This window comes from Eriocheir sinensis, unplaced genomic scaffold (assembly GCF_024679095.1).
Source record: "Eriocheir sinensis breed Jianghai 21 unplaced genomic scaffold, ASM2467909v1 Scaffold169, whole genome shotgun sequence".
Lineage (NCBI taxonomy): Eukaryota > Metazoa > Arthropoda > Malacostraca > Decapoda > Varunidae > Eriocheir > Eriocheir sinensis.
Window position 1 is genome coordinate 611,193 of NW_026111061.1, and position 21,096 is coordinate 632,288.

A 21,096-nucleotide genomic window follows, 5' to 3' on the forward strand; every position below is an offset into this window, starting at 1 on the left:
CTCTCCGGAATCGAACCCTGATTCCCCGTTACCCGTTATAGCCATTGTAGGCGCATAACCTACAATCGAAAGCTGATAAGGCAGACACTTGAAAGAGGCGGCGCCGGTGCGGAGACCGTGCGCTCAGCGACAAGTTATTCAGATTCAACACGGTGGGGTGACGGACCGAGGCCCGACCGGGTTTGAACTAATAAAAGCGCTCTTCCCTTGCGGTCAGAGACGTGGTGCATGTATTAGCTCTAGAATTACCACAGTTATCCAAGTAAGTGTGGGTACAGATCAAATGAATCATAGCTGATTTAATGAGCCATTCGCGGTTTCGCCTTAAATCGGCTTGTACTTAGACATGCATGGCTTAATCTTTGAGACAAGCATATGACTACTGGCAGGATCAACCAGGTAGCTATGGCGTTAGCTGGCGGCCAAGCGGCGAACGAACACGACGGGCGTGCCGCGCGCTCGCTTAAAGCCTTGTACTAAAGTAGGAGATCGCTCAGCGTCGGACAGCTCTGGTCAGCGACGCCGCGTCCCTGGTTTCAACAGACGGCGGATGATGAGGAGGATGATGATGATGCGTGGGCTCGAAACTCTGTCGGCCACGCCGTCGTCCTCCTCCTCGTCGTCCGCGCGTCCTTGTCATATAGCAGCAGACTGGTGGTGATGGTGGTGAGACTGTTGCTGCTGATGCTTTTGTGTCGAGGTGCGAGCGAACGCACCACGGACAATACCAGCAGCAGCAGCAGCAGCGCACCGTCACCCGTCGTCGCCTGCGAGAGTGGAGTGCTTCGTTCCAACCGACCGCTCGATAGAAGCTGCGTCAGTGTGAAGACTAGGGTGCCAACCGACGACATTGCGTGCGGCGGCGTCACCCTCGGGATGCGTTATCGCACGGAGAGTGGAGTTACCATCGCCTAGAGAGCGAGAGAGAGAGGGGTCGCTGCATTGAAGGCTGATCGCATTGGCAAACACGGTAAGAACGTGCGCCGCCACGAGGAGCCGCAGCTAATGCCGAGAAGCTTCTCATGAAAGAGAGGGGGCAAGACCTGGCTGTCAACATCAACATCGACCTGAGAAGAATGAAAGATTTCCAGGTGGAAGTGAGCGATGCCGAGTCTTGGCCCGCGGGAGGGTGGGCCCGAACTAGGATACAGTTCAACGGCGTTTGTTGAGGTCGGTGCGCGCAACACGAGAGACTAATCCCATCCAAGCTTGCTGGCCCCGGTCTGAGAGGTTGGCAAACGATTAGTCGCTCGCGTAGGTGCACCCCGCTCCGGCCCCAAACAGCGTTATGGAAGATCGAGCTGGTTTGTGGAGCGAGTCCGCCGCCGGATCGCTCAACACTCGCTTCCTCAATGCACACTGGCGACCGTTCTCTCTGGTACCGTCACGAACGAGGTCTCGATCCCCCGCTGGCCGCGCGAGCAGAGCCAAGAGCGGGAAGACCGTTACGCTCGGCCCAGCCGCCGACCAGCCGTACCCCACAATCTCACAACTCCGCGCCAGCGAAACCGCTCCCAACGGTTAGCATCGACTGTGGTCGCACTTCCAGGCAGCGGCGTTTAGAAGCTCACGGCAGCTCTAGCGATTCTAGGAGCCGAGTTCTTAGCGGTTATTGGGTTGGGATGGGGTGCAAAGTCTTGTAGGGTTGCTATTTCTGGAGTACGTTGACCGTTTGCGTTGTGTGAGTATGTTTGTGGTCTTGTGTACATAAGTGTGTGTGTTTGTGTGGTGTATGTGCAGAGTTTCCATGTTTTTCAGTTGTTTGATCCGTGGTGTTGTGATTCCAGCCGTTCGAGTGTATTAGTTGTTTGTAATGAACCTTGGTGTTGATCTGTGCTCACGTATCAATGTTTCTGTGTGTGTAGCACGTACTGAGCTGAGCACCCCAAATTGCTCCTTTTCTCCCGAAGCTATTCATTCCTGCACATTACAGCCGAACCCCATTTAACTAGACACTTGCGTAGTGTAGGTACGGTACCCGCAAAAAAAGTATGCGGAAAAGGCACGGGTTGTGGCATAGGAGTGACCTTCCGTCATTAGAGCTTGCCCAAGCAGGCTTAGATCTCGTTATACTACAGTCAGTCAGTCAGTCAGTAAATGTCTAGCAGCCCTCCCAGTCCTGTTTCCCGCCAGTGCCGCGATTGAAGCTTGCCAGGAAAAGAAAGTTCTGCCTTTTCGTGGAGTGAGCTGAGCACCACAAATGGCTCCTTTTCTCCCGAAGCTATTCCGAGGGATATCTCATGACTGCGGTAGCGGTGGGTGATATTGGTGTACAGGAATTGGTCAAACGCACACACTAAATTGGACTGTAACGATCATTTCTTAGATAAAGGTATACAGTACTTCATACAGTCTCGTTTCCCTTTCCTCAGTATTATCGTCAAGAACATGACGACCTAAATACTTTTCATTTAGAGTTTCATGACTAAAATCCTTCAGAAATCAGTCAGATTTGCTTATCATTAAAAGTAGTTTTACTGGTGGTAATCTATGAATATATATATATATATATATATATATATATATATATATATATATATATATATATATATATATATATATATATATATATATATATTCTTGTTTCTTCCTAAACCACACACACACACTAAATTGGACTCTACCGATCATTTCTTAGATAAAGGTATACAATACTTCATACAGTCTCGTTTCCCTTTCCTCAGTATTATCGTCAAGAACATGACGATCCTAAATACTTTTCATTTAGAGTTTCATTACTAAAATCCTTCAGAAATAAATCACATTTGCTTATCATTAAAAGTAGTTTTACTGGTGCTAATCTATGAAAAAAAAAAAAAAAAAAAATATATATATATATATATATATATATATATATATATATATATATATATATATATATATATATATATATATATATATATAAAATTAGTCGAGTGGGTAAGAAAAATATTTGTGAGGTAGAGAAATTTACAGAGGAAGCCAAATAAATTAAAGGAGGTTGAAGGAAAAAGAGGACGTTTAGATAGTTTATTAGTTGCTAAGAAAAATATTAAAGCGGTAGAGAAATTTGTACAAGAAAAAAGCATAATAAATAAAAGCAGATTGTATATATTTTATTCAGTTGCTAAAAAAAATATTTCAGTGGTAGAGAAATTTACGGAAGAAGCCTAATAAATCAGTGGAGGTTGAAAGAAGAAAATAGCGTTTTAGATACTATAATAAATAAAAGGAGGTTGTATATAGTTAATCAGTTGCTAAGAAAAATATTGCAGCTCTAGAGAAATTTATAGAAGAAAAAGCCTAATAAATAAAATGCGTTTGAAAGAAGAGGACAGCGTTAAGATAGTTGTTCAGTTGCTAAGAGAGATATTACAGCGTATATAGCAGATTATATATATATATATTAATATATATATATATATATATATATATATATATATATATATATATATATATATATATATATATATATATATATATATATATATATATATATATATATATATATATATATATATATATATATATATATATATATATATATATATATATATATATATATATATATATATATATATATATATATATATATATATATATATATATATATATATATATATATATATATATATATATATATATATATATATATATATATATATATATATATATATATCACTTTAATTCACGGTACTTAATGTAATCCAGTATAACGAATATTTATTTTTGTTTTTCTCTTCAGTCCGGACAAGAATTATTAACGTCGCCAACACTAAAATCGTCCGATATGTTTTTTCTTAACTGTCTTTTAAGAGGAATAAGCAGCACAACGGAACTATTATTATGACCTTTAGGGACCTTTCTATTAATGCGACACAGCGGCCACAACACTAAGCAACACAACGGAACTATTATTATGTTCTCTAGTGACCTTTCTATTCATGCGACACAGCGGCCACAACACTAAGCAACACAACGGAACTATTATTATGACCTTTAGTGACCTTCCTGCCAATGCGACACAGCAGCTACAACATGAAGCAACACAGCGAACTTATTATTATGTCCTTTATTGACCTTACCAAAGCGACACTGCAGCTACAACGCAAAGCAACACAAAGAACTTATTATCATTATTATTATCTGAAGCAACACTTGTCATACTTTGTGCTGCTGTCGGCTACATAAGTTTGTTAATTGCACTGAACACACCACTTTGACCTCCCTGCTAACCCTGCCAACGCAAGACACCGGAACACAACACAACACAACACAACACCTTCCATCTCAGTGTAGTTTGGAGAAATTTTTTTTAACTGTTTAATAATAATGAAAATAAAGATGTTTAGAATGATGATTGTGGTTATCGAAGATGTATTAGAAGAACAAGAAAATTGACAAGAAGCAGGAACGGAAGACGGAAAAGAACAGTAAAAAAGCAGAAGATGAAGTAAAATAAGAACAAGAAGAAGAAGTAGGAAAAGAAGAAGAAAAAGAAGAAGAGAGGAAAGAACGACAAAGCAAAACGAGAAAACACCCCAAGAACACCAAGAAAGAAAAGAGAGAATGAGGGAGAGAGAACAAAACCACCACCACCACCAACACATCCCCCCCCCCCACCAACACACACACCCACCCACCCACACACACACACACACACCCACCCACCCACACACACACACACACACACACACACAAGACGTCAAAAATAGCATCATTCCAGCGGCAGCAATAACGATAACGATCAAAAGAAGAAGAAGAAGAAGAAGAAGAAGAAGAAGAAGAAAATAACACTAGACCTGAGAGATATCACCACCAGACCAAACCTGAAACACACACACACGCACACACACACACACATACACAACACCCCTCTCAGCTCCCCCAATCCTCCCCTTCACCTTCCACCTGCTCCTCTCCTTCCCCAACCCCTTCCCCCCCACACCCACACCCACATCCACACAGGCGCTACCGTCCTCCCATGGCGTCTCGGAAAAGCCTCTGTAAAGGTATTGGCGGTCTTTCCGAGGCTCAGCGCGGATAGATTTGCCTCATTCCTTTACGTAGCACTGGGAGACACGCGAGGGGGGGAGGGGGAAAGAGGGGGGTCGTGTGTGTACGTGAGAGAGAGGGAGAGAGGGAGAGGGAGGAGGAGATTGGGGACATGGGAGAAGATTAAGAGAGGGTCGCAGAGGAACATGACACCGGGAGGTTTTGGAGCGGAGAGAGAGAGAGAGAGAGAGAGAGAGAGAGAGAGAGAGAGAGAGAGAGAGAGAGAGAGAGAGAGAGAGAGAGAGAGAGAGAGAGAGAGAGAGAGAGAGAGAGAGAGAGAGAGAGAGAGAGAGAGAGAGAGAGAGAGAGAGAGAGAGAGAGAGAGAGAATTAAATTTGTTGTCCGGGAATTAAATGCTTCACACGAAATTAAATTGCAGAAAGAGGGACATAAAAATAAAGAAGGAAACAGAAAATTAAGAAAAAAAAATAGTGAAAAATTGTGAAAAAAAATGGTGCTTAATCTGAAAAATGCTTGACAAAAAAACACCTATCTTTACACCCATGTTCTTTTTTAGGATCGGGGGGAGGAGTTATTTATTTATTTATTTATTTTTTGAGGGGGGGGGGGGGAGTGTTTTTCTATACACTTGTGGTTTCATGCGTTACGTCATTTTTCGGTTCATAAGATATTTCTACACCCTTGAAAAGCCTTACCTGGAGCACACCTGTTTATGTCTCACCGTCTCTGATTCTTCTCAACTCTCAAATTCCTTCCTTTTCTTGTCCACCATATCCAGCATCCATATTTTTGTTCTTCCTTTCTTTTCCACCATATCCAGCATCCATATTTTCGTTCTTCCTTTCTTTTCCTCCATATCCAACATCCATATTTTCGTTCTCCTTTCTTTTCCACCATATCCAGCATCCATATTTTCGTTCTCCTTTCTTTTCCACCATATCCAGCATCCATATTTTCGTTCTCCTTTCTTTTCCACCATATCCAGCATCCATATTTTCGTTCTCCTTTCTTTTCCACCATATCCAGCATCCATATTTCCGTTCATCTTTCTCTACCTTCCGTTTACCTCCGTTCCGCATCCTGTCTGATTCTTCTTTATCTACGTTCCACTTCCTGATTCAGCCTTCTCTTCCTCCATTCCACTTTCTTCCTCACCGTTCTCTATCTTCGTTCCACATTCTGCCTCACCCTTCTTCATCTTCCTCCATTTCACATTCTATCTTAATACTCTCTTTCCCTCATTCCACATTCTTCCCGACACTTCTCTTCCTTCATTCCAAACGCTGCCTCAACATTCTCTTCCCATCTTCCTTCCCCTCTTCCTCCCGTGCTTGTGTTTCCTTTCATCTCTTTCTCATCTCCGTCCTTCCCAGCATCCCTACCCTTCTCATTTCCCTCCACTTCCCGCCCTCTCTTCAGCTCCCTCATTTCCCTCTTCTCTTTTTCCTCCTTCCTCTCTCTACCTTCTCTCTCTTCTCTCATCTCCCTCCACTCCCCTCCTCTTACTCTTCCGTCCTCCCCACTTCTTCCTTCCTGTCTCTCTATCTTCCCTCCTCATCTCTCTCCAGTTCCCTCTTCCTTCCTTCCTGTATCTTCCCTCTTTCCTCCTTCCACCGGCGGCCTCCTCCACTTCATCTCCTTCCACACTCATTCCCTACCTTCATCCCTCCTACTCCTGCTTGCTTCCTCCACATCCTCCCTCCCTTCCACCTTCCCTCCCGCCTCCGCCGCCGCTCCATCCATTCTTATCCCACCTGCCTCCTCCTCCTCCCGGCCCTCTCGCCCCCTCCCGGTCGTAACAAATTTGGGCTCCTCTCGGGTCAAGCGCGGGGCGGGAGGGTGTGAGATGGATCATGTGCATTGCGCCGTCAGGGAAGCCGCCAGAGGGAACCGTAACTCAGGCGGGAGGGAGTGTGTGGGAGGGACTTAGGAGGTGGGCTGCGCGGGGAGGGTGTTGGGTGGGTGGGGTGTGAGAGAAGGGAGGGTTGAGAAGTTGGAGAGGTAAGAGGTGGGCTGCGCGGGGTTTTGGGTGGGTGGGTTGTGTGGGAAGGGACGTTAGAGGTGGATTGCACGGGGTTTTTGGGTGGGTGGATTGTGTGGGAAGGGACTTAAGAGGTGGGTTGAGCGGGGAGGGTGCAGGGTGGGTGGGTTGTGTGGGAATGGGAATGGGGAATGGGGAATGGGTAGAGAGAAAGGGATGGGAATGGGAAGGATAGGATGGCTAAGGAAGAACATGGCGATTTGGGAACGAAAAAAAAGTAGGATTAGAGGAGAAGGAAGAGAGAGAAGGGAGGAAAAGATGGGAAGTGGGAAGGAGGAGGATGGGGTAACGGAGGGAGGTGAAGGATTTACAGTAAGGGAGGAGGGAAGGAAAGGATGGCTTAGGAAGGACGTGAAAGGAAGAGGATAAGGGATGGAAGGGGAGAGAGAGAGAGAGAGAGAGAGAGAGAGAGAGAGAGAGAGAGAGAGAGAGAGAGAGAGAGAGAGAGAGAGAGAGAGAGAGAGAGAGAGAGAGAGAGAGAGAGATGTTGTGTAGGAAAGGGAGAGAAAAGGAGAGGGGAGGGGGTTATGAAGGGGAAGAGGGGGGTATCGGGGGAGGGAAAGGGGATATGCAGTGAAGGAAGAGGGTGTGAGGAGGGGGGAAGGAGGGCATGGAGGAAGGAAGGGGGCATTAGGGGAGGGAGGGGAGGTATGCTGGAGGGAGGGGGTATTAAGGGGGGGGGTGAGGCTGAATGCGCTGCAGGAAATTGTCGGATTGAGAAATATAAATGTCGGGCGTCTGACGGAGAGCATTGCCGAAGGTGGAGAGCGGGGATATATATGTTGGCTTCTTTGTTTGCTGGTTTATTTATTTATTTGTTTGGTCTTTGTGTTTTTTTCATTTTTATTTATACATTTGTTTATTTCTTGCTCGTTTATTCTTTTGTTTGTTGCTCTCTTTCTTCATTTATTTATTCATCTATTTACCAACTCAATTTTATGCTTGTTTATTTATTTATCCTAGGGGAAAAAGACTGAATGAAATATAAATATACATATTACATATATACATACATACATACATACATACATACATACATACATGCATACACACACCAATAGCCAGATATATAACAAGGACAAAGAGATAGACAGATAGACAGACATACAAGAGAGAGAGAAAGAGAGAGAGAGAGAGAGAGAGAGAGAGAGAGAGAGAGAGAGAGAGAGAGAGAGAGAGAGAGAGAGAGAGAGAGAGAGAGAGAGAGAGAGAATGATAGAAGGAGAGAGAAGAGGGAGGAGAGAAGAGAGAGATTCACAGCATACATCAGCATCGTCTCCGTGACATATGGGGACAGCGGCGGGGGGCGGTGACCCTCTCTCTCTCTCTCTCTCTCTCTCCCCCCGCTCCCCCGGTGATGGATGGCTGCCTCTCGCACGCGCCCACACACGCACGCACGCCCCGGCCTCGACCCTATTGGAAGCGTATCGGGGAATGCGACCCAGGTGAAAAAATATATGCAGGTGTATCGAGGAATGAGAGTCACGTGGTAAGCTATTGAAGATGGACCAAGAAATGCAACTCAGGTGAAAAACTATTGAAGATGAACTGAAATGCGTCTCGTCGGTGATAAAGTATTGAAACTGTAGCGATAAATAGGACCCGTAGGTGAAAGCTTCTGGAGGTGTGTGGAGGATTGCGACTCTCAGGTGATAAAAGTTCGGAGGTGTATCAAAAATTGCGACTCAGGTAAAAAGAAATCCATTGAAGGTGTTACAGAAAATGCGACTCGGGTAAAAAGAATGATTGAAGACTATCAAGATTTCCGAGTCAGGTGAAACACAATCCAAATTCTTACATAACTACTATTGTAAGCGTTTTGGGGAATGGGGGCGCTGTGGTAGAGTGGGTCTCCTGTTCTGTGCGCGGTGGTGTAGTGGATTAGAACGCCAAGCCATGGAAGAGACAGTTCGAACCCCAGTGCCTTCGCGTGACGTCAGGAAGGGAACCCGATCTGAATGAAACCCCCAAACCACAAGGTCATAAAAGCGACCCTAACTTATGAACATGGATAAAACCTGTCAAGGGAAAGACGAAAAGGAGCAAGTGTAGTTTGGAATGTGGCTCCCAAGTGAAATATTATCCAGATCTAAGGAAACGTATCTGCACTGGGCTGTCGTTCTTCACTCCAATGGTCTTCAAAGTTTTCCCAGTGCGACCAAGTTTGAGTTTATGCCTTACTCGCACGATAGCGTTGTTGTAAGTCTTTTCATGGCAGTGCGGGGAACTCCTTGCCGTGATGGATGGACATGGAGAGCCAGTGAGCAAAGTCCTGCGATCTTGTACTAAAGGGAGAATCGTGTTATTGAAAAGAAAGAGAAACCTACCTTCGAGCTTACTGTGTCACGCTCATGTTCCCCGGTTGTGTTGATCTTGTGATGGTGTATGTTTCATGGGTTGAGAGAGAGAGAGAGAGAGAGAGAGAGAGAGAGAGAGAGAGAGAGAGAGAGAGAGTTAAATTTCTTGTCTGAAAATTAAATGCTTCACACGAAATTTAATTGCAGAAAAAAGAGACATAAAACTAAAGAAAGGAAACAGAAAATTAAGAAAAAATAGAGAAAAATTGTGAAAAAATGTTGCTTATTTTTTTTACATGCTTATTAGAGAGAGAGAGAGAGAGAGAGAGAGAGAGAGAGAGAGAGAGAGAAGGGGGGAGAAGGAGATTGGAGACAAGGAGAAGATTAGGGTCGGGAAGGACCATGACTGTAGGCCACGCGTAGCTATAACATATGATCCCGTTATAGATAGATAGATAGATAGATAAGGCGTTACCTCTACTTAAAGGGCTTTGTTTCTCGCTCGCACGTAATAGAGAACGTAACACTGTTTCAAGATCTGCGGTGATGTGTGTGTGGACTGTCTTTTATATGTCATTCTTTCTTATATATAATGGAGTATGTTTTGTAGAATTGTTGTATGCCGTTTACTCGTATCTGTATTTAAATCTTTCACCCATAAGAGAGATCGTAACCAGTTTTTATTTTTTTTATTTTTTTCATTTTCATCATTTTAACTTTTCCACGCCTCACATTTTCCATTTTCTCTTCCCTTCTCAATCTACGGCGTTGTGTCTGAATGGTCCCCCTTTTCCGGTGATTAACACATCCTCGCTGGGAATGTGTTTTGGTGTACTGCGCAGGACAGATGATGCAAAAAATAATTGAGAGGAAAAAAGGAGTTCCCCTAAACAGATTAAAAAATATATGCAACTGTGAATGTGTTCCAAATTACGCTGCATATTAAGCAAAAAGATAAAAAGCAACATGAATGGATAGTTATGTATAGATTTAAATGTTCACATGTTTTTAGCATCTGCGTAATGTAATATTTTCACCGTACAAAATAGTGTAATAAACGCCCCCACATACACATAAATAAAAGCAAACACACACACACACACACACACACACACACACACACACACACACACACACACACACACACACACACACACAAAGCAGACGTGTAGGCGTCGTTATTGGCAATCTAGTGCATGACGGCGCCCCGGCAGAGCAAAGGGCCTGGCACCCCCCCACCCCACCCCACCCCACCCCGCGTGTTAAGAGCGGCTCAAAAAGTGGGGCTGGGGGGGGGGGGAGACGAGGACGGGGCGCGCTGCAGCAGTGATCAAATTCAAGTTTTATTTCCTTTTCTTGTGTGTTTTTATGGTACGAGAAATCGCACCCAGAGCAATATATAGAAAATGAAAAACATATGTTCTCTCAACTTCCTATGAGAGAAAAATATTGCTAAATATATTGAGAAAACTTTTAAATTCGGACGCCCTCCTTGACAGAGCTAAAGTCGTAGGAAGGATCAAATTCTCTATTGGACCTCTGCTGAAGTTTACTAATAGATGTGATTCGTCCCCCACAATACGAATGAACCATTAGCAATTACAAACCACTATATTATAACACACAGGAAAAAAAAGTATATTCATAGATAAGGATAAATTATCATATGTATAGATACGTGACATACAATACAAATATACAAAAGAATCATCAATTTCAAACCATTTTATTGACGTACACTGCAAAAGGTAAATTTGTCGATCAGAAGGGATTTTATGAATAGATAAGTGGCTTGCAAATGAAACACCAATATGTAATCAGCATTTGCAAACTATGAAATTGACACTCGCTGAGAATAGGTATATTGATCTAGTTAACCCCTTGCCTGCGGACTTCCTACAAGAAGGCATCACCAAGCTACAGGAATGGAATAAAAAGTGACTCCTACAATTCAATGAAGATATATGTAAAGTCCTGCACCTTGGGAGGGAATATCCAGCACACCAATACCACATGGGAAACACTCCACTATCCACCACAGAGGCAGAGAAAGACCTGGGAGTGTATGTTACCAGGCTACCAGTGAAGGGATATCCAGCACACCAATACCACATGGGAAACACTCCACTATCCACCACAGAGGCAGAGAAAGACCTGGGAGTGTATGTTACCAGGCTACCAGTGAAGGGATATCCAGAGGCAGAGAAAGAATTGGGAGTGTATGTTACCAGGCTACCAGTGAAAGCCAAATCCCTGACAATCGCAGCAGACGGGTTAAGGTAAAGTTGGCTGCATACGCTATCCATAAAGAGAAGTCCTTGAATGTATAGAAAAGAGACATGCAGGAGAAACGAAAAGGCAAGCGGGTGAGTACTCAAGACTCCCCTCCGAACTCAGACACGTCCCGGCCTCCTCGCAGCAGCCTGAGCCTCGGCCGTGCACCCGTGTTGAGGCGCCTTGGTGTAATTACCGCCGCGTTGACCTGACACCCCCACGACGGCTCACAGACGAGGCTATTAAACATTCACTCGACACACACACACACACACACACACACACACACACACACCTCTACGTTGGTATGGGAGTATGTTTTGGTGCGTGTGTGTGTGTGTGTATGTGTGTGTTTTCTTGGAGTAGGCTGAAAGGAAAAAGAAAACATTGCAAACAGCCTAGTCCAGTTTTATGAAAGAACTTGTGTTGACTTTTCCCGGCGTTGATTGCAGTTTCTTTTTTTTCTTTTTTTAGAGAGAAATTAGGAAACGCGTCTCAAAGTAACCCTCTCAGTTTTGGGTTCCTCTCCCTCTCCTTTCTCCTTCCTTTTCCAACTACCTGTCTCGTTCTTTCTTTCCCTTTTTCCTTTAGATTTATACACCTTTTTTTATACACTTCTCACGACATTGTTTATATATTTATTTATTTCTCTCCCCTTTCAATTTTCTTACCTATATTTTTTTCAGCTTTTCTCACATCTTCATCTTTTTTTCTTCCTTTCTCATTCATTTATTTTTCAACCTTTAATTTTTTTTTAATACTCACGGCATTCATTTCCCACTCTTTTTTTCTTACCCTCTAAGTCTAAATCAATCACTATAGCCTATATATTTTTTCTATAGTCACTCTTTTCTTTTCATTTATCACATCTACTCATCTTTCTTGTTCGTATTTTCTCTCCTCGTTCTCTTAATTCAACTGGGTTTTTTTTATGACTTCCCACGCTTCATTTCCCGTTCTCTCTATCTCCCTCACCTTTTAAATACCCTTTTAAATACCCTCTTCATCTTTCTTGTTCTCGTTTTCTTCCTCATTCTGTTAATTAATCATCTCCCTTTTTTTGTATTTCTCTCGCCTCATTTTTAAATATTCTCATCCTTCAAATTTTCACCTGTCACCCCCTTTTTTTTTCTCACCCTCTTCATCTTTCTATTAATTAATCACCTCCCTTTTTTCTTCTTCTCTCGCTTCATTTTTAAATATTCTCATCCTTCAAATTTTCATCTGTCACCCCCTCCTTTTTTTTTTGTTTGTTTCACTCTCTTCATCTTGTTCTTGTTTTCTTCCTCATTCTATTAATTAATCACCTCCTTTTTTTTTTGTATTTCTCTCGCCTCATTTTTAAATATTCTCATCCTTCAAATTTTCACCTGTCACCCCCTTTTTTTTTCACCCTCTTCATCTTTCTATTAATCAATCATCTCCCTTTTTTCTTCTTTTCTCGCTTCATTTTTTTAATATTCTCATCCTTCAAATTTTCACCTGTCACCCCTCCCCCCCCCCCTTTTTTTTTAGTTTGTTTCACTCTCTTCATCTTGTTCTCGTTTTCTTCCTCATTCTATTAATTAATCACCTCCTTTTTTTTTGTATTTCTCTCGCTTCGTTTTTAAATATTCTCATCCTTCAAATTTTCATCTGTCACCCCCTCCTTTTTTTTTTAGCTTGTTTCACTCTCTTCATCTTGTTCTCGTTTTCTTCCTCATTCTATTAATTAATCACTTCCCTTTTTTCTTTTTCTCTCGCTTCATTTTTAAATATTCTCATCCTTCAAATTTTCATCTGTCACCCCCTCCTTTTTTTTTTAGTTTGTTTCACTCTCTTCATCTTGTTCTTGTTTTCTTCCTCATTCATTTATTTTTTGCCTGTATTTTTCAAGCACGTCTCACATTTCTCATTCTTTTTTTTATCTTCCTCATCCTTTTAAAGTCTTCGCCTGTCACTCCTTTTATGCACCTTCTTTTATTCTTGTTTTCATTTTCATCAGTTTAACTTTTCATCTTCCTATTTAGAGCATTTCCACGCCTCACATTTCCCATTCTCTCTTCCCTTTTCATTCTTTATATTTTCACCCGTCAAACCTTTTTAGCATTTTCACCTTTCTCGACCTGTTTAATTCTTGTTTCCTCCCTCATCCATCTTTTTTTAACTAGTCTTTTCTTACTCTTCTCACGCCTCGCATATCCCATTTTTTTTCTATCATCCTCATTCTTTAAATTTCTCACCTGTCACCTGTTTTTATTATTTTTTTACCTTATCATTTCCGACCCCCTTATTTCTTTCTTCCGTACCCTTTAAGTTCGTCACCTATCACCGTTATTTTTCTTTGTATTTCCCACGCCTCTTATTTCTCATTCTGTCGGTCTTCCTCATCCTTTAAATATCTCACTTGCTGACCTTTCATCACATCCCACCGGCAATATCTCCCCTTTCTTCCTTCCTGCACTTTTCATCTCCTTCCTTTTGCTCCCGTCTGTACTTCATAACTCAGTGACTTTTCATCCTCTCTTCCCTTCTTTATTTACTTCCTTTTTCTCTTATCTGAACGCTGTGCACCAACGATCTTTTCTCTTACCCCTCTTCTATATATCCCCTTCCTTCCTCCCTTCCCTTCTTCATTCCCTTCCTTTTTCTCCTATCTGAACGCTGTCCTCCAATGATCTTTTCTCTTACCCCTCTTCTATATATCCCCTTCCTTCCTCCCTTCCCTCTTCATCTCCTTCCTTCTTTTCCCATTTATACATCACACAAACCACAGTGACCTTTCCTCTTCTACTTCATTATTTGTGTGTTTTGCCCTTGACCTTCTTCGCTTACTGTAAAAAAAAAAAATCTTCACCCGGTCCTTTCATTTCGACAAGTTTGCCACACTCGTATAATACTTTTACTGGCACTCCCAATGAAGAGAAGAGAAGAGAAGAGAAGAGAAGAGAGAGGAACAAGGCAACAAACACATTCCCCCCTGCTCACTAGATGTTCATTTAAATTTTTGACCCCCAGCGATGTTGAACTCTTGCCTGTACGAAGATCGGTTGTGGCAGCAGGGGAGACTTTACCCTGGGGGACGGACACTATTAACTCACACCAGACAGGCCTCCATGGTGTAGTGACTAGCCGCTTAACAACGAATCTGTGGGCCTGGGTTCGATTCCCGTGGGCAGTCGGCGAGTAACCTGCCCAGCTGCTCATTCTCCCTTCCGGACTGGTCATTAAATAGGTATCTGGGGAAATCTGGGGATGATAAACTGTGGTAACCTGGATGCTTCACTTGCCCTGTGTCCCCGGGTCCCCCAGTGGAACGAAGATGAGCACCGAGGCCACGCGCAGCTATACGGTATGCTCTTAATTAACTTTACCTTACCTGTGAGACACCTGATTATGTTTATAAGCTTAACCGCATCCTTTGACCTTTAACCCGTCCGCTGCAATTGGCACGGATTTGGCCTTCACTGGTAGCCTGGTAACATATACTCCCTGGTCTTTCTCTGCCTCTGTGGTGGATAGTGGAGTGTTTCCCATGTGGTATTGGTATGCTGGAATTCCCCTCCCGAGGTACATGACTTTACATTTTTCTTCAGTGAATTGTAGCAGCCACTTTTTGTTCCATTCCTGTAGCTTTTTGTCATAGTTATGCATTTTCATATCCCTACAACTACGCGGATAATCACATTTGCATTGCCATGTTTAGAAATCACCGATACAAGCAGTTAGACGACAGAATTATCCTGAGCTGGTAACGTTTACTTTGTCAGACCCACGGTAACTCACTCACGGGTGCTCGGAACAGCGGCTAATGTTGGCCTTACCGGAGGCTCGGTAAGTGTTTGCTGAATACAGACTCACGGAGTGGGCGGAATTACCGGAACACTTACCAACGAAAGGTAGTAGTAGTAGTAGTAGTAGTAGTAGTTATGGCAGTGGTGGTGGTGTTCTGGTGCTTGTGGTTGTGGTGAACAGTGGCGGTGACAACGGAGGCTCATCCCGACACGCCCGCTCCGGTTGCTTCCTTCATTCCAGCATTCCAGAGATGTCTTGTTGGTGACCCTGGCGGAGGGGAGGAGAAAAAGGATGGGGAAGAGAAGGAGAGGGGAATGCTGGAGAAGAGAAGAGGAGGGGATGAGAGAGAGAAGGGAATGTGGAGAAGAGGAGAGAATGAGGGGAGGCAGAGGGGAAGGGGATCGTATTGCCGAGACGTGAAGGGTGAGATGAGGAAAATTGTGGATGAGGTGGAAGAAAGTGAGTGAGAGAGAGAGGAAGAGAAAGGAGAGTGGATGATGTCGCTGTAGAGGTCAGAAGCAATATGTTAGCAAGACGAGTGAAGGAGAAGGAAAGGGATGAGACTAGAAAAGAGAGAGGGAGAGGAAGAGAAAGGAGAGTGGATGATGAGGCTGTAGAGGTCAGAAGCAATATGTTAGCAAGACGAGTGAAGGAGAAGGAAAGGGATGAGACTAGAAAAGAATGGGTGAGTGAAAGAGAGAGAGGGAAGAAGAGGAAGAAGAGGTGATGCCACAGTTGCCAAATTATCGTACTCAGAGCCACGTATTTACCGGTTTCTGCCCCATAACTATTGCCAAGAAGCACCAATAATTAACCACTTAAACGATAACCTTATATGAATGCAGTTATTTGGGTGATGAAAGGAGTTTTTGAGTAGGAAATCGGCGAACGTAAGAGGCAGAGTACGACATTCTGGACAATCTGGCAACGTTGGGTGATGTTGTGGCTCTTGAGGTCAAAAGCGATATGTTAGCAAGACATGTGAAGGAGGAAAAGGTGGAGGGGAAAAGGGAGGAAGAGATGAGAGGCGAGAGGAAGGGAGAAAGGGAGGATAAGAGAGGCTGTGCAGTAGCTGTGAAGGGTCAAAAGGGGTCATGTTGTAAGCCGGGGAGGTGTTTCAAGAATGTAGAGGGAAATATTTGACCAGATTTTGTCCTTTTTCTACCCCTTTTCTCTGTCTATCTACCCCTACCTCTATCTATCTATGTATCTATCTATCTGTCTATCTCAGCACTCATTCTGGTTCACTTGAAGGTTCGCTTTCATGCACCTCCAAAAGTCTTCCTTCCCCTTTGTTGCTCTGTCCTTCCTCGCTCATCGAACTCCATTTTTGCCCTGTCTCACTCCTCCCATCCTCTGCCTGTTCATGCCCTTCTAGGTGGGTCACTGTTGCAGAACGGTTAGCTTTGGAGATAGTCGGTATTGGGTAGTGAGCCGTTTGTAGTGGGTGAGCCAGACGGTCGCGTTTTGGTGTAGAATGTGACAGTGCAGTTTGGGGTTTAGAAATTAGGGTGTGGGCGGGAGAGTAAGAGAAGGAGAGAGTCGTTTGTAGTGGGTGGGTCAGACGGGGCGATTTTGATAAAGAATATGACAGTGCAGTTTCGGGTTTAGAAATTAGGGTGTGGGCGGGAGAGTAAGAGAAGGAGAGAGTCGTTTGTAGTGGGTAGGTTAGCTGGTGCAGTTTGGGGTTTAGAAATTAGGGTGTGGGGGAGAGGTCAGGGGGTGAGAGAGATACAGCCAAGCCAGTCATCTCTTACCTCGAGGTTGCTTACTAAATGGATGTACCTTCTTTACGTCGTTCTTTAATGCTATGTTATAATACGTTTCCTTGATATACTTTGACACGAGCGGAGAAAAATGAAGGCAGTTTTATTTCATGGTCGTTTTCAGTCGGCTCAGTCACATGATTTCTTTTATACGACCTTTTCTTTGTGTTCTTATGTATTATTTTCTATCTGTCTGTCTATCTATCTATCTATCTGTCTACCTCTCTCTTTCCTCCTCTTCACCTCTCGTTTTCCTCATATTTTTCCTCACCTCCACTTACCACTTGTCTTCCTTCCTCCTTCGTTATATATTCCGTTTATACCTCAAATAACCCCTCTCCCATATTCTCTCTCTTTTTTTTCTTCTCTCTCTCTCTCTCTCTCTCTCTCTCTCTCTCTCTCTCCTCTCCTCTCCTCTCTTCTCTTTTCTTCCCTTCCCTTTCCGTCCTTTCTCATCTTCTCTCTTCTTTTTCCTTTCCTTTCCTTCCCTTCCCTTCCTTTTTCTTTTCTTCACTTTCCTTCTCTTATCTTCTCTTTTCCTCTCTTCTTCTCTTCTCTCTCAGCGTATCCGGCAAGTAAACAGCTCCCAAGAATTCCGTACCCTAACCCTTCCAGGAGAAGAGAATAAGTTCCCATCAGCAGCTCGCCAAAAAGGAGTATTCACTGTGTTTGCCGATGTGTTCCCTCCTGATTATTTTTTCACGAGATCAAGGGGAGGAGAGTGATGGAGATGGAAGGAGATTTTGCAGGTAAAGAAGAGATATTAGTTAATTTGTAGTTAATTCTTCTAAAAGTAGTGTGTGATATTCGACTTTGGTTCTTTATTTTTTTTCTAACATTGTAATTTTGATCCTCTGTATAATGGCTAGCTCACCAGGGATTTAGTTAACGCCCATAGTACATGCTCTCCCGTCCTCGGCCATTCCCTTGAGATGAGTTCCAATAATATCAGTCAGCTAGGCCCCGTTACCTACAAGCTTTCTATGAATATCTTTTCTGTTAATGGCTACACCCAACCTTATAAATATATCTTAGGAGTAGTATGGCGCAAAATGTAGAAAAGGAACAACAGAAAAGGAGAAAGGTTTGGGAGATGAAGTAGTGAAATTTAGCGAGGGTGAAAAACAGTTACCTATCGCTCGTGTCAGAGTCTCATTTTCTCAAACATTTCGGCGTCCAAGTACACACACATTTGACAAGGCTTTCATAGGATTTCTGGGCATTTCCATCGGTACCCTTATGCTCCTGGTGATAAGCCTGACCCTTCCTCTGTACCCTGAACCTCAAAAAAACACTTATAACAACCCAATTAATCTCCTTATCGGCTTTAAAAATACTTGACGTGGGAATTTGAAACGCAGAGAACATCAACAACAGTGTCCATAACCCGTCAGTGTCGAGGAGGTGCTACAATGTTATCCTCTCGTTGGTGGTAACTCAGGGATGGAAGGTGGTTGATAATGGAGGGCGGAGTCTGTGTGTGGTTCGGTAATGCAAGGCGCGGGGCAGAGGAGGAGCGGGTGGGATGTAGGACAGTGATTAGAGGACCTGCTGGCGGAATATGAACCTGAGTGATGATTGATGTCGGTGGCGTGTGTGTTGAGGGGAGTGGGTGGAGGGAAGAAGGGGTGGAGAGAGAGAGAGAGAGAGAGAGAAGGGAAGGAAAGGGAAGGGAAAGGAAGAAAAGAGAAGAAAAGAGTAGAGTAGAGGAGAGGAAGACAAATGGTAGATGAAGGTGAGGAAAATGGGGAAAAACGAGAGGTGAAGAGGAAGGGAGGGAGATAGATAGATAGATAGGTAGACAGATATAAAGCAAAACATAAGAGGACAAAGAAAGGGTCGCACTAAAGAATCTATGAAGGGTAAACCGACTGGGAACGACCATGAAATGAATTGAGAGAAAAATATATCAACCACGCAGACATTCTTAAAGTATCCCCTGCAAAATTAGATGGAATGTTACGTGAGGGCGACTTAGGGAGAAAAATATCCGCCAGGTGCTATTTTTTCTTCTTGTAAGTAAAGGAAGCGAAAGAAAAAATAGAGTTAACGACCTCCCTGGGAAAGTATTACAGACCACATTGACCTTTTTTTTATATAGTTTCCGAGTGAAATGGTTGAGAAAAGAGAATTGGGTCACCTCAGGAAAGAAAATATGAAGACTAACAATTTTTAGCTTTCCCAGGATAATATGAGAGACAGAGATAGATAGATAGATAGATAGCCAGATAGCCAGATAGCCAGATAGCCAGAGAGAGAGAGAGAGAGAGAGAGAAAGGCTAATACCACCTCCAAGAAATCAAAAATAAACTATCACATTGACATTTTATAAAGTTCAACATGGAAACGAGATAAAAAGAAAAATGTTACAACGACACCTGAAAAGAATGTTTATTAAAATTTTCCCCAAAGTAAACAACAGGAAACAAAAATAAATTAGGAGAAAATAGTTATTTCCACCCCAAGTATAGGAAATAGCAATGGCAGTAACATGCTGGGCGATTTATATGATATGGCAAGATATATTTCTCACACGGGTCATTAAAATCGCATCTATCTTCCTCCTCGTTCCCCTTCTTTCCCTTCTTTTTCTCTCCTCCTTCCTCCCTTGCTCTCACCCCCTGACTCCTTTCTTTCCTCTCCTTCCTTCCTCTCCTTCACTTGCCGCTGTCTCCCCTCCCCTTCTTTTCCTTCCTTCCTTCTGTTATGCTCCCCTCCCTTCCCTTTCCTCTCTCCTTCCTTCCTTCCTTGCCCTCCTTCATCTCCCCTTCCATCTTCCCAAGCCCTCCTTCACTCCCTCCTCCCTTTCTTTCTCTTCGTTTCCTTCCTTCTTTCTTCCTCTCCCTCCTTCATCGCCTTCTCATCTTCTTTTCCATCCTTTCCTTTCTCCTTCCTTTCTTACTCTCCCTCCTTCCCCTTTTATTTTCTTCCTTCCTCTCCCTCTTCCATTGCCTGCTACCCTTCTTCCTTCTTTCCTTCCTCACCCTCACAGCTTGCCCCCTTCCTTCCCTTTCCTTTCCTTCCTCCATCTCTCCTTCACTGCCTCCTCCCCTTTTTCCCATTCCTTTCCTTCCTCCTCCCTTCCTCTCCTTCCTTCACCCTCGCCTCCCCAACTTTCCCTTCTTTTGCTTCGTTCCTCCCCTCCGTCATGCGCTGTCCAAGTCGCCCTTTGCTAATTTGTCACCCTCAGCCGTTCGTCGCCCCAACGGTCCACTTTAGGTGATCGATGTATTGCGTTTCCCGTCAAGTTGTGGAATTTTCTTCAGGTGTTGAATTAAATGGAAGGTAATATTGACGTCTCACCGATGTGGGGACTATCATGGTGTTTGTTCTTTGCTGCTTTGTTAATTTTGTTTCAGCTTGATCATTATCGTCTTCGTCACCACTGCAGGATAAACATGTTTCATAATGTCCTCTGTCTCTCTCTGTCTGATGTTAGTGTACTCCACCCTGCTCCGGCAAATGCTCGAATGTAATCTTTCCCGCAGGTTCTCGGTCTGCCCCGGCTCTGAATTTCTGGGTTGGCTGTCTGGTGTTTTAGTTGTCCATCTGTTACAAGTTACAAGAATGATTTGACAACGCTTTCGTAGGATTTCTGGGCATTTCCATCGGTACCTTTATGCTCCCGGTGATAGTCTGACCCTTCTTCTGTACCGTGAATCTAACAAAACACTCATTCTAACCCAATTAATCTAGTCCATTTTCTGTTCTTGATCGTCACTGGAATATCTTCAACTTTTGTGTGTTAGTCATTTTAACCACGTGTAACTTTGTGTGTTTGTGTTTACGTTTCTGAATGTGTTAAAAGATATTCTCTCCCTATTACGGACTTAGAGCTTTGAAAATATTTACTGTGAGAGCTGAAAGAATCTGAGAATAGGGCCGGATTACTAAACATCTCGTCTCCAAAGTTCACCTATTTAACAAGGCTCTCCTAGGAGTTTGGGGC

The 21,096-nt window shown here is 43.4% G+C and overlaps 1 non-coding gene across 1 annotated transcript in view; it reads right to left on the bottom strand.

The window, feature by feature from the left end:
• The window catches only part of LOC126990486 (small subunit ribosomal RNA), a 1,872-nt gene extending 1,470 nt beyond the window's left edge, over positions 1-402 (bottom strand). The window contains exon 1 of the ribosomal RNA XR_007744410.1: positions 1-402. This exon is cut by the window's left edge and continues 1,470 nt beyond it. This is a non-coding gene — a ribosomal RNA (small subunit ribosomal RNA).
• Between the last annotated feature and the right edge of the window lie 20,694 nt (positions 403-21,096).